Genomic DNA, 10,899 nt, shown 5'->3' on the forward strand with positions numbered 1-10,899 from the left:
TTAAGTTGGTTGCGCACAACATTTTAAAAATGCGTTAACTTGGCTGCAGCAGTTTTAACTGAGAACGTATGGCAACTTTACTGTTGACCATTTTTCTGCAGTCCGGCAACACTTTTATGCAATGTCTCGATTGCCATTTTGTATTAAATGATTTTATACAATGTCTTTTTTTTTGTTTTGTTTTGTAATGATTACTAATCGCCAAAAGACGCTGCAAGACTTGATTGATTGCCAATTAGTCATGTGCAGTATTAATAAAAACGCTGTTAGATGCTAAATCTCAATAAGCTACACGTTTCAAATGCGTCAGCGGCGCACAAAAAGACGCGCCTTTTTGTTCATTGCAGTTGTTGTTGTTGTTGTTGCTGTTGTTAATGTTTCGTTGTTCTATTGCGATTGTTGATTGCTGTGGAACGACCTGCGGCTAAAATTGATTTGAATATGAATACAAATTTGAAATTTGATTTGCAGCTAATAAGTGCGCACTACTCGCTGAGCCAAATGAGCATATTCATGTTATTCAAACTATTCGCCGCATGCGAGTGTCGTTGAGTGTGTTGAGTGCTGACTGCTGAGTGTGGTGTTGTGTTGTGGGCGTTGCGCACAGTGGCTGAAAGATCCGAGATTTCATTTGGTCGATCTATTTGTGTATGTTTATGCGCCGACATTACTCATACGCAATGTTGGCCATGCTGACCTTAGCCAACGGCCAAAATGCCAACTCTCGACTGCTGCTGCTGCTGCTGCACCTTGATTGACTGACTGATAGACTGACTGCAGTTCGAAGCTACAGTGAAAACTCTCTTAAAGAATGTTCAATTTTTGTTTACATTTTGAATTTCAATTAAAATTAGTAAAATCTTTTTTGTCCGTTCAACTCTTCTTCTCCCGTTTATTTAAAAGAAATTTGTGTCCATCTACGAGAGGGTATGCGAAATGTTTCCTTTAATAGTAAACAAAGTGTCCGACCAAGAGAGGGTGTAGTTGGATTTTATTTGAAACAGTTTCAACGAAAGATGTCCACTCACAGCAGGCGAAATTATTTTATCTAAACAAAGTGTCCGTCCAGGAGGGGGTGTCCACTGAGTGGGTTTTCACTGTAGATTCGCAATCGTACATAATAATGCCAATGATTGACGGCCATATGCACACACATAATATGCGCAGCAATTCACAATTCGCATAGATTTTGCGGCTTTTTTGTTTTGTTTTATTTTATTTAGTTTTTTTCTTGTCACAACCTGCGGCAACCTGCATTGCGCTGCCCCCCTCCTACTGCACCCCTGCACCTCTCCCCAACCTCTCGATGTCTTGGCCGTCACATCCCATTTGTTGCGCCAAATGTTGCATTGCCTCAGCTAATGTCGCGTCATGCACCTGAACTTGTTGCCATAACATGCCCAATACTTAAAAATACTTTAAAAGTGTTTGTGTGTGTGTGTGTGTGCAACTTGCCTTAAATAAATATGCAATAATATTTACAATTATGCAGCTGCAAGAAAAGTGCGTACAAGAAAATTAATCATACATTTGCGAACAATGCATTCAAATTTTTATTTCTTAACTTTAATGAAACGTAAACAACTTATTGCGCAGTTAAAACTCTATTATAAACAAATTAAATTCATATCAAATATAAAATGTAAACTACTCATTACGTACTTGAAATTCACTAATAAACAACTCAAAAAAAATAATTAAATTGCAATTTAAACGATAATAATTTGAATAAAGATTTCTGTTTTTAATTTACTTTTTACTTTTTGAGAATTTACTTTAATAAATTGAATCCACTTTTTCATTAAATGTTTCTCAATTTTAACCATTTTATTTATATAAATCAACTGAGAGATACCCGATACCCATTTTGAATAAAAGCAAAACAGCGCGGTAATAATTTTAAAATATACCAAATTAATATACTACAACAAATATTAAAAAAAATATACCAAATGAATATACCACAAAAATACTGAATATATACCAAACGATACATTTAGTATATTGACATACCAAATGAATATACCACAAAATACTAAAAATATACCAAATGCTATATTTGGTATATTGAAATGACACTACAATTAAAATATACCATATAGTACAAAATATACCAGATTGTCAGCGTTTTTCCCCATGCTAAAGTATTCTATTAATAAAGTCTACAATTTTCAACTGATACATTAAGGAATCATAAAGACTATAGTTATTATTCTGTGTACCAAAAATTATTTGATATAACTATTTGTGGTATTTTTTTGAATATTAACTAATAAAACTTTTTATTTTTGTATTTTCAGCTTTTCTAAAAGAGGAAGAAAAGAAAGCTGCATTTCATAAGTAAGGTAAGGCAAGAACTTTAAAATATGTATATTAATTCAAATGTATTATTATTCATTGAAAGGGTACATAACATGCCTAGCTTTGCATCTAATTGCTTTTAATAGCCATTTAATAGTTTTTTAATCATCATCTTGCACACATATAATTTTAGCACAACCTTTGCTTAAACTAAAATCATTTAAATGGTCACAGATATCTTATTTAATTTTGTTCCCATTTCCCACAATTTCCCTCAATTCAATAATTTGAAAATAAATTTCCTAATTAATTGATCAAGTGTCGCGTTTTCTAAATTACAAATGAACAATCTAAAGAACACAAACAAAAAAAATCTCTTTCGAAAGGCCTTTGAGTCATTCATTCAGTGCCCTTAAGATACTTTCTAGCATTCGGAGAGCTCATGTTATTTCAAGCCCAAAACATGCCACGCCCTCTAACCTGACCTTCAATCGAGTTTGGTGAGAACCTATGCTTGATATGCCACAGAACGAATGGTAGACAGCGGGTCGACAACGGCAACGGCAACAACATCGACTTTGCTTGTTTCGGTGGTTCTCGAATGCTTTGCGCCCTGGTCAATGCTAATCTTGAGCCTTTTGGCCGCAAGACAAGCCCATTTATCACACAGGTTGCACTTGTGTTGGTAACGATTTCGATGTTGTTCGCATGCCCTGTAAACCGAAAACACACTGCAATGGGGTATGCTTGGAGAGCATTTGGGAATAGAATTCTAAATCAATGAATGAAGTAATTAATTTGTTGTTTCACTTTGCCTGCATGAAACTGCTTTGAGTATAAGCTTCACTTGTTTTTTTATGGTCCACATTCAATTATGAATATTTTGTGATAATTGTCGCTGTTGAACATTTCCTATAGTTATTAGTTATAATATTGCATATTTTATTGCAGTTAATACTTGGTTAGAAGTTAATTGGTGTTTGTCGAGACAAGTCTATAATCCTTTATATAAGAGATTGCATCTGAATGTTATTAAAATACTAATTTTATACAAATACTAATTTTATATTGGCTGACAATTAGGCATTTTTTTGCACTCTATGGTATATTTTGAGTGTGGTACAATATCTGTATAGAAAATATAACCTTTGGTATACATTTTAGTATTTTGCGGTATATGTGTAGAATATGGTTTTATTGAAAGTGGGTACCGGGTATCTCACAATTGGTATATTTAAGTGTGGTACAATATCTGTGTACTAAATATAACCTTTGGTATATATTTTAGTATTTTGCGGTATATGTGTAGAATATGGTTTTATTGAATATAGGTAGCGAGTATCTTATAGACGAATACATTCGAATGTAGCTCTTTTGTTATCAAATGTGGTATGTTTACTACTTTTTGGTATATCTTCAATGTAGTGGTATTTTAACTTACTAAATATGGCCTTCACCATATTATAACACTTTTGCGGTATATTTTTGGTATATTCGTAGAATATGGTTTTTATTATTAAATCTAGTATGTCTGGTATTTTTGGTAAATTTTTTTTAATATTCTACTTTATTAATATACCAAACACAGATTCCGATATATTTCAGTATTTTTGAGATATATTAATTTGGTATATTTTAAGAATACCGCACTGCCGGGTATCTCACAGTTGAGAACACTCGACTTAAGCCTTTTTGTTATTAAATCTGGTATATATTGGTATGGTATATTTTATGGTATATTTTGAATTTGGTACTTTATTAATTTACCCAATATAGCCTTAAGTATATTTTAGTATTTATGCGGTATATTAATTTGGTATATTTTAAGAATAATACCGCACTCACTCTCTCGAGCACACTTTCTTGTTTCTCACTTGTTGAATAGTAATCGAATAAGAAAGTTAATATCATTGTAAAATAAGTTTAATTATTGTTTGTCATGTTGTGCATTTAATTGTTCACATTTTTATAGGGTATCATTGTGCGCGGTTCACTCAATAATTGTTGCAATAAATATAATTGTTGTTATTATTGTCTAGGTGGCATAATTTTTCACTTAACGCACAGCTAAAAATACACCACACTACAGCCGGCACTTCTACTACTACAAGCAAGCGAGTGTGCACACTCTAAGTGTGTGTGTGTGTGTGTAGTTGTGTGTGTATATCTGACTTGTCACTGTGATTGCTAATAGTACGTTCAATGATAATGCGTTTCGTTATTTATGAGCAGCATTTGATACGATTAAATGCTATAATTTATCACAACGTTGATTTCCTTTCGATTCCATTCCATTTCGTGTTTTTTTGGTTTTCTAACCATTGTAACTGCTCTTTAAACTGCCTTGACTTGACGCACGCCTATTGCTGGAACTTGGACGTCATGCAGCTGGCGATTTGCAAATCACCTGCAATCTAACCAACCAATCAAGCAACCAATAATCGTTCAAAACTGAAAACTGAAAGAAAGAGAAAAGCAAAAGCAAAACGGAACCTTCTCAACCTTCTCTCAACCTGTTGCTATCAGTCAGATGAGCTGCGTTGGCGTTAACAAAAAACAAATACAAAAAATAAAGAACAACAAAAAACAAAAGGCAAAAATGAAACAAAAAACTGAACGCAGATAGCCTCAGAGACCCCAGCAACACTTGCACCCATTTCCTCTTCCACTTGACAGCGCCGCGTATCTCAAGAGAGGGGGCGGAATAGTTTTTTTTTCTTTTTTTTTGTTATTTTCATTATGCCAGAGGGCAATCCCCATCGATAAAAAGCAAATACCACAATTTGCAAAGAGTTGTTATAAATGCGTTCGTCTATCGTTTAGTTTTAAAGTGCAGTTGAAACTTGATAGAAATTTCAAGAATCGATCGCATTGAACTGTTGTATTTATACGAAAGTTTTGCCATTTTTTGCTATTAAGTTCTATGCTTATTTGATCTTCACTTATACAATTTTTGGTCTTAATCTTTCAGTGCATGTAATTTTTAACATTTTTTAACATTTTGCTACAACAAATGAATGAATATAGTAGAGATCACCAGTCATTCAGATCAGCAATTATTCCTTGTTCTTGCCTTGCTTTGGTATATTTTAGTATTTTTGAGGTATATTTCAGTATATTTGGCCAACACTGTTTTATTGAAAATAAGTAGCGACTATCTTACCGTCAAGTGTTTGGTATATTTTAGTATTTTTGTGGTATATTTTTGGTATATTCACAGCCAACTGTAGTTTTCTTATTTGTTAGTAAATTGCTAAGTTGTTTAATTATTCCTTATTTTTGCCTTGCTTTGGTATATTTTAGTATTTTTGAGGTATATTTCAGTATATTTGGCCAACACTGTTTTATTGAAAATGAGTAGCGACTATATTACCGTCAAGTCTCGGCATATTTTAGTATTTTTGTGGTATATTTTTGGTATATTCACAGTCAACTGTAGTTTTCTTATTTGTTAGCAAATTGCTAAGTTGTTTAATTATTTCTTGTTCTTGCCTTGCTTTGGTATATTTTAGTATTTTTGAGGTATATTTCGGTATATATGTAGAAGACGGTTTTATTACAAATGAGTAGTATTGAAAATGAGTACAGTCTCTGGTATATTTTAGTATTTTTGTGGTATATTTTTGGTATATTCATAGCCAACTGTAGTTTTCTTATTATTTCTCCTGCAATTAACATTTGTAATATCAATTAATCGACTTTAATGTAAACTGATTATGACAGCAATAGTTTATGCTAGGTTCACATACACTAACACATGTAAATGCAAGTTGTGCAATCTTCCAACCACGCCCACTTATTACATTCACCTTCTTTGATAACTCATTCGGCCGCCTAATCTCACACATTGCATGCAATGCCTTCAAGTGCTGCGCAACTGTTGAGTAACAGTTGAGTTAAAGTACCCTAATCAAACTTTGCGAAGCTTGCCTGCCTGACCACGCCCACTAAGCCAATCCGCCTTCACTATTTTCTCGGTCCGCCGCCTAGTCTCACACATTTACACGCATTTAACACACATATTCTAAAATTTTTGGCAATGACTTTTTTGGTCATTCACTTAAATCAACTGCCAGTAGCTTGCTCTTTCAATGTATTGAAACAGTCACAACTGTTGAGCAACAGTTGATCAACTGTACCTTAAGCATCGCTTAGCAACTTCTGTGAGGCTTGCCTGCCTGACCACGCCCACTTAGCAGGTCCGCCTTCACTAATATCTAGGTCCGCCGCCTAGTCAAACACACACACATGCATTTTGTGCACAAAAACTAAAATTTTTGGCAAGCCATTTTTACACGCACTTGTTCACAAATCGATTAACTGATAAACTGATTACCGGCAGCTTACTTTGTCAATTTATTGCACTTTATTAAATTATTTGCATTGACTAACTTAACAACTTAACAGACCTAAGAAGTTCATTCTAGGAAAGTTGCTGATTAAGCTTTTAAACTAGAGTTTAAAAAATTTTCAATACCTGCTTTCAATAATTTAATTTTTTCGATTACTCTTTTATTAGTTGTTTAAGTTTATTATAAATTTGGTATATTTTTACTATTTATGTATTTATTTTGTATATATCAATTTACATATTTAGTATTTTTTGCTTTTATTATAAATTTGTTGTTTATTTACTAATTACGTATTTATTTTGAATATACTAATTTTTACATTTAGTATATTTTTCATTTTATTATAAATTTGTTGTTTATTTACATTTTACTTTTTATGCATTTATTTTGTATATTTATTTTATTGGCTATTCTGTATTTAATTTACGGAAATAAGTATTCTTTTCATTTTATTATAAATTTGTTATATATTTACATTTACTACTGTGGGCAAAAAGTAAGGTGAATTTGTTTGTAAAATGAAAAATCTTTATTTATTCTTCTATATCAATATCATTCCCTTCAAAGTGATCCCCTCCCGATAAAATACACTTATGCACACTTTTTTTCCTATCCTCGAAATATGCCAAATAGTCCCTTTTCGGTATAGCCATCAGTGCCTTCTTCGATTTAGCTTTTATCTCCTCAATCGACTCGAAACGCATTCCCCGAAGTGGTCTCTTCAGTTTTGGGAATAGTCAGAAGTCACACGGAGCCAAATCAGGCGAATACAGTGGTCTTGGAACGATATGCGTCGAATTTTTTGCGAAATGGTCAAGAAAAACGTGTACAGAAATTGGTCGTTTTTGGTACCAAACGAGATTTGACTTTTCGTAGGCCCAAATGGTCTTTCAAAATGGTTTTCACAGATCTTTCTGATATTCCGATCATATCAGTAAGGTCTCTAATAGTCAAACGACGATTTTTGCGTCCACTTCATTGACGTGTTGCTCATGTGTTGACGTCGATTGTCGTCCGGAGCGCTCCAAGTCATCAACACGTTCTCGACCCTCTTTGAAGTCTTTGTACCACTTAAAAAAATTTTTTTGTGACATGGTAGAATCACCAAAGGTCTTCCGCAACATCCTCAACGTTTCCGCAGCCGAAATTTCATTCGGCAAACAAAATTTGATGGCACTTCTCATTCAGACATTGTTAAAAATCGAAAAATGCACTCTTGGTCGTTTGGAAAACACAAGCGTAAATATATTTCTGATAATGACATTCATATGATATTTGGCCCAGATGTCATTAACAGTCTTGCCAACTTAAGAAAAAAAGAATTAGGCCGAATTGTTAGGCCCGCGAAGTTTAAATTGAAAATTCACCTTACTTTTTGCCCACAGTAGTATTCTGTATATACTAAATTACGCATTTAGTATTTTTTCCTTTTATTATTAATTTGTTGTTTATTTACTATTTAAACATTAATTATTATAATTTTAATTTTTAATTGGCTTAAATGGTTTATGGTTAATTTTTTAATAAATCCTTAAAGTCGCAAGAATTTTTCAATACAGATTTCTAGGCTTTCAATCGAGATTTGAGCTGTCCAGCTGACTCGCTTATCGAGTTAACTCGATTAATTAATAATTATTACATTGACCCACATTTGCCAAGAGAGAGAGAGAGAGGGATAGAGAGGGAAAGAAGAAACATGGCATGATTGATAATTGTGATTTTATGCGTTGGGTAAACTGTCTCGTTAGTTTATGAATTGGATTCGCCCACGCATCCAGCTAACTAATTAATGATCCATCGTTCGATCGTTCGATAGATCGATCGATCCTAGGCATCGCCATGCGATGCGATGTCATGTGTCCAGTAATGTGATTTTCTGAGCGATGATCGAACTGAACAAATAAAAAAGAATGACACATTTAGCCACGATTTGCATTTAGAAGGATTTTTACATTGTTCACAATTACTGTTATGACATTCAATAAGCAATTAGGCATTAATCACAGACACAGTCAGTGCAGCGACTGCTAAGAGTGGGAGAGAGAGACAGAGGGGGGAAGAAAGAGAGAGAAGGAGAAGGGGAGCGTAGAGCTGGTGTATTAATCATCGAAGCGCCGAAAGCATCGCCAAAGCCTTCAAGTTATGCAGATGAGAAAGAGAGACAAACAAGATAGTGAGTGTGACTTAGATGGAGAGAGAGAGAGAGCGAGAGGGAGTCAGCGCACTGACACACTAAGCTTTGGCCCCTCTCTGCTTCTCTCTCTGTCTCTCTATCCCTCTCTTTGTGTCTCTCTTCCAGTCTGACTTGTAGATTCTCAATAGAGTCGTCGTTGTCTCTTTGCATAATAACATGATGTCATAGTCTTTTTATATATGTCCGCCCATTCTTAACCGAACAACTCCCGCTACCACCACAGCTCCCCCTTTTTCATCTCCTGTCTCCCTCTCTCACCTCTTGAAAACTGAGTCTGTGCGCCAGTCACTGCGGCAATTGAGCTGCCAGATGTCGTTGTGGCTGTCGCATGGGGCAGCAGCAAGTAATCAGCAGCGATCTGTGGTTAGCAGCCAGTGTCCCACGCCCACGCCAAGACACGCGCCAAGAACAGCAACAACAACGACTGTGATCGACTGGCAAATACCCTAGACTTAGCATACATATTTAACTTTGGAAAAAAAATGTACATACTTATTGTCCCGATCGTGCTGAAATTTTCAGAATATCAATCTATTGAAATAAATTTATATTTCTATTTTTCGAAATACTTACTAATAGATGAAATAATGCATATTTTATTTAAGTATAAACTGATCAAATATATTTAATAATGATGACATTTTCAGAATATCAAATATATTGTACTTTTTCGAATAATTAGTTGATAGGTGATATAATTAACTTCTTATTTGGGTATAAACTGAATAAATATATTAAATAATGATGAAATTTTTAGAATGTCGAACTAATGAAATAGATTTCCAATATTTCAAGTATTTAACGTCAGAACATCAACGTATTTGTAATTTTTCGATACACTAGCTAATAGATGAAATAATCAATAATATCATGATAATGAATTTGAAATTGATTTACAATATTTTAAGTATTTAATTGCAGAATATTGAAATATGTTGTAATAGATGATATAATGAATTTTAAAGTTAATCATTTTCAAATCTATTTAATATAAAAAGTTCAAGAGCTAAATTAATAAATGAAATATTTATTCTCTTGGCTAACTAACTGACTTATCTATCTAATAAATTTAGTTTTAATACGTTGCCGAAATTCTTTCCTAAGAATTTATTAAAGATAAGTAACGAACTTAAAGTTTATAGATATCCAGCTAATATATCCCTATAGAGATGCCATTCTTTCTAAAACCTATCAAACTAAGATCAAATACTAAGCAAAACAAATGTTTAGACTGAATCTAATACAGCTTTGTGCCTACCCAATGCCAATTTTGGTACAGGGTATCTCGTAATTGAGCATACACAATTGAGGCAGGCAGACTGTGTCGTGGCCACAGACAGAGGCGTCAACCGAAGATCACTGCTGTAGAGGGGCGGAGGGCGTGTCAGAAGGCGCTATGAGTAAGAGTGCGAGCCAGTGTTGGCTAAGCGCCAGTGTTGCTCAATCTCCAATTGAAATAATTAAAACACATTTTTCTTTTTTTTTTTTTTGATTTTGAAGCAGAACATTTATTTTTACATTTTTGCTTTTGTTTTGTTTGTTTGTTTGTTTTTTTTGTATGTTTTTATTTGATTTTTTTTTGTATTTTTAAAGAAAATGTTGCCATTTGCTGACAAGTTCTTGTATTGTTTAATAATAAAAAACAAATATTATTATTTATTATTAGTTAGTTTTTAATTTTATATTTAGTATTAGCTGCTTAAAATTATCTAAAAAAAAAATATGTAGAGTTTTTCTTCAAATAAATTTAAATTTATGCAGAATTCTTGCGTTCGTTTTGACATTTTCTTGGATGTTTTTGTTGTTGGTTTTTTTTTGGGGGAATTTTGGATTTTTCAATATTTTTGCATTTTTCATTTTTGCGAATTTAATTGTAATTTGTTTTTTTTTATTTGTTTCATGTTTTTACTTTTAAGTAGAATAATAAATTACATTTGGGTATTACAAATATTAAAAACATTTATAAAGCATTAAAACAGTTAGCTGTGTGTGCGTGTGTGTGTGTGTGTGTAGTTGTGTATCTGTGTCTGTGTGAATGTCAGTGTTATTTTG

The sequence above is a fragment of the Drosophila nasuta genome, chromosome X (assembly GCF_023558535.2).
Source record: "Drosophila nasuta strain 15112-1781.00 chromosome X, ASM2355853v1, whole genome shotgun sequence".
NCBI lineage: Eukaryota > Metazoa > Arthropoda > Insecta > Diptera > Drosophilidae > Drosophila > Drosophila nasuta.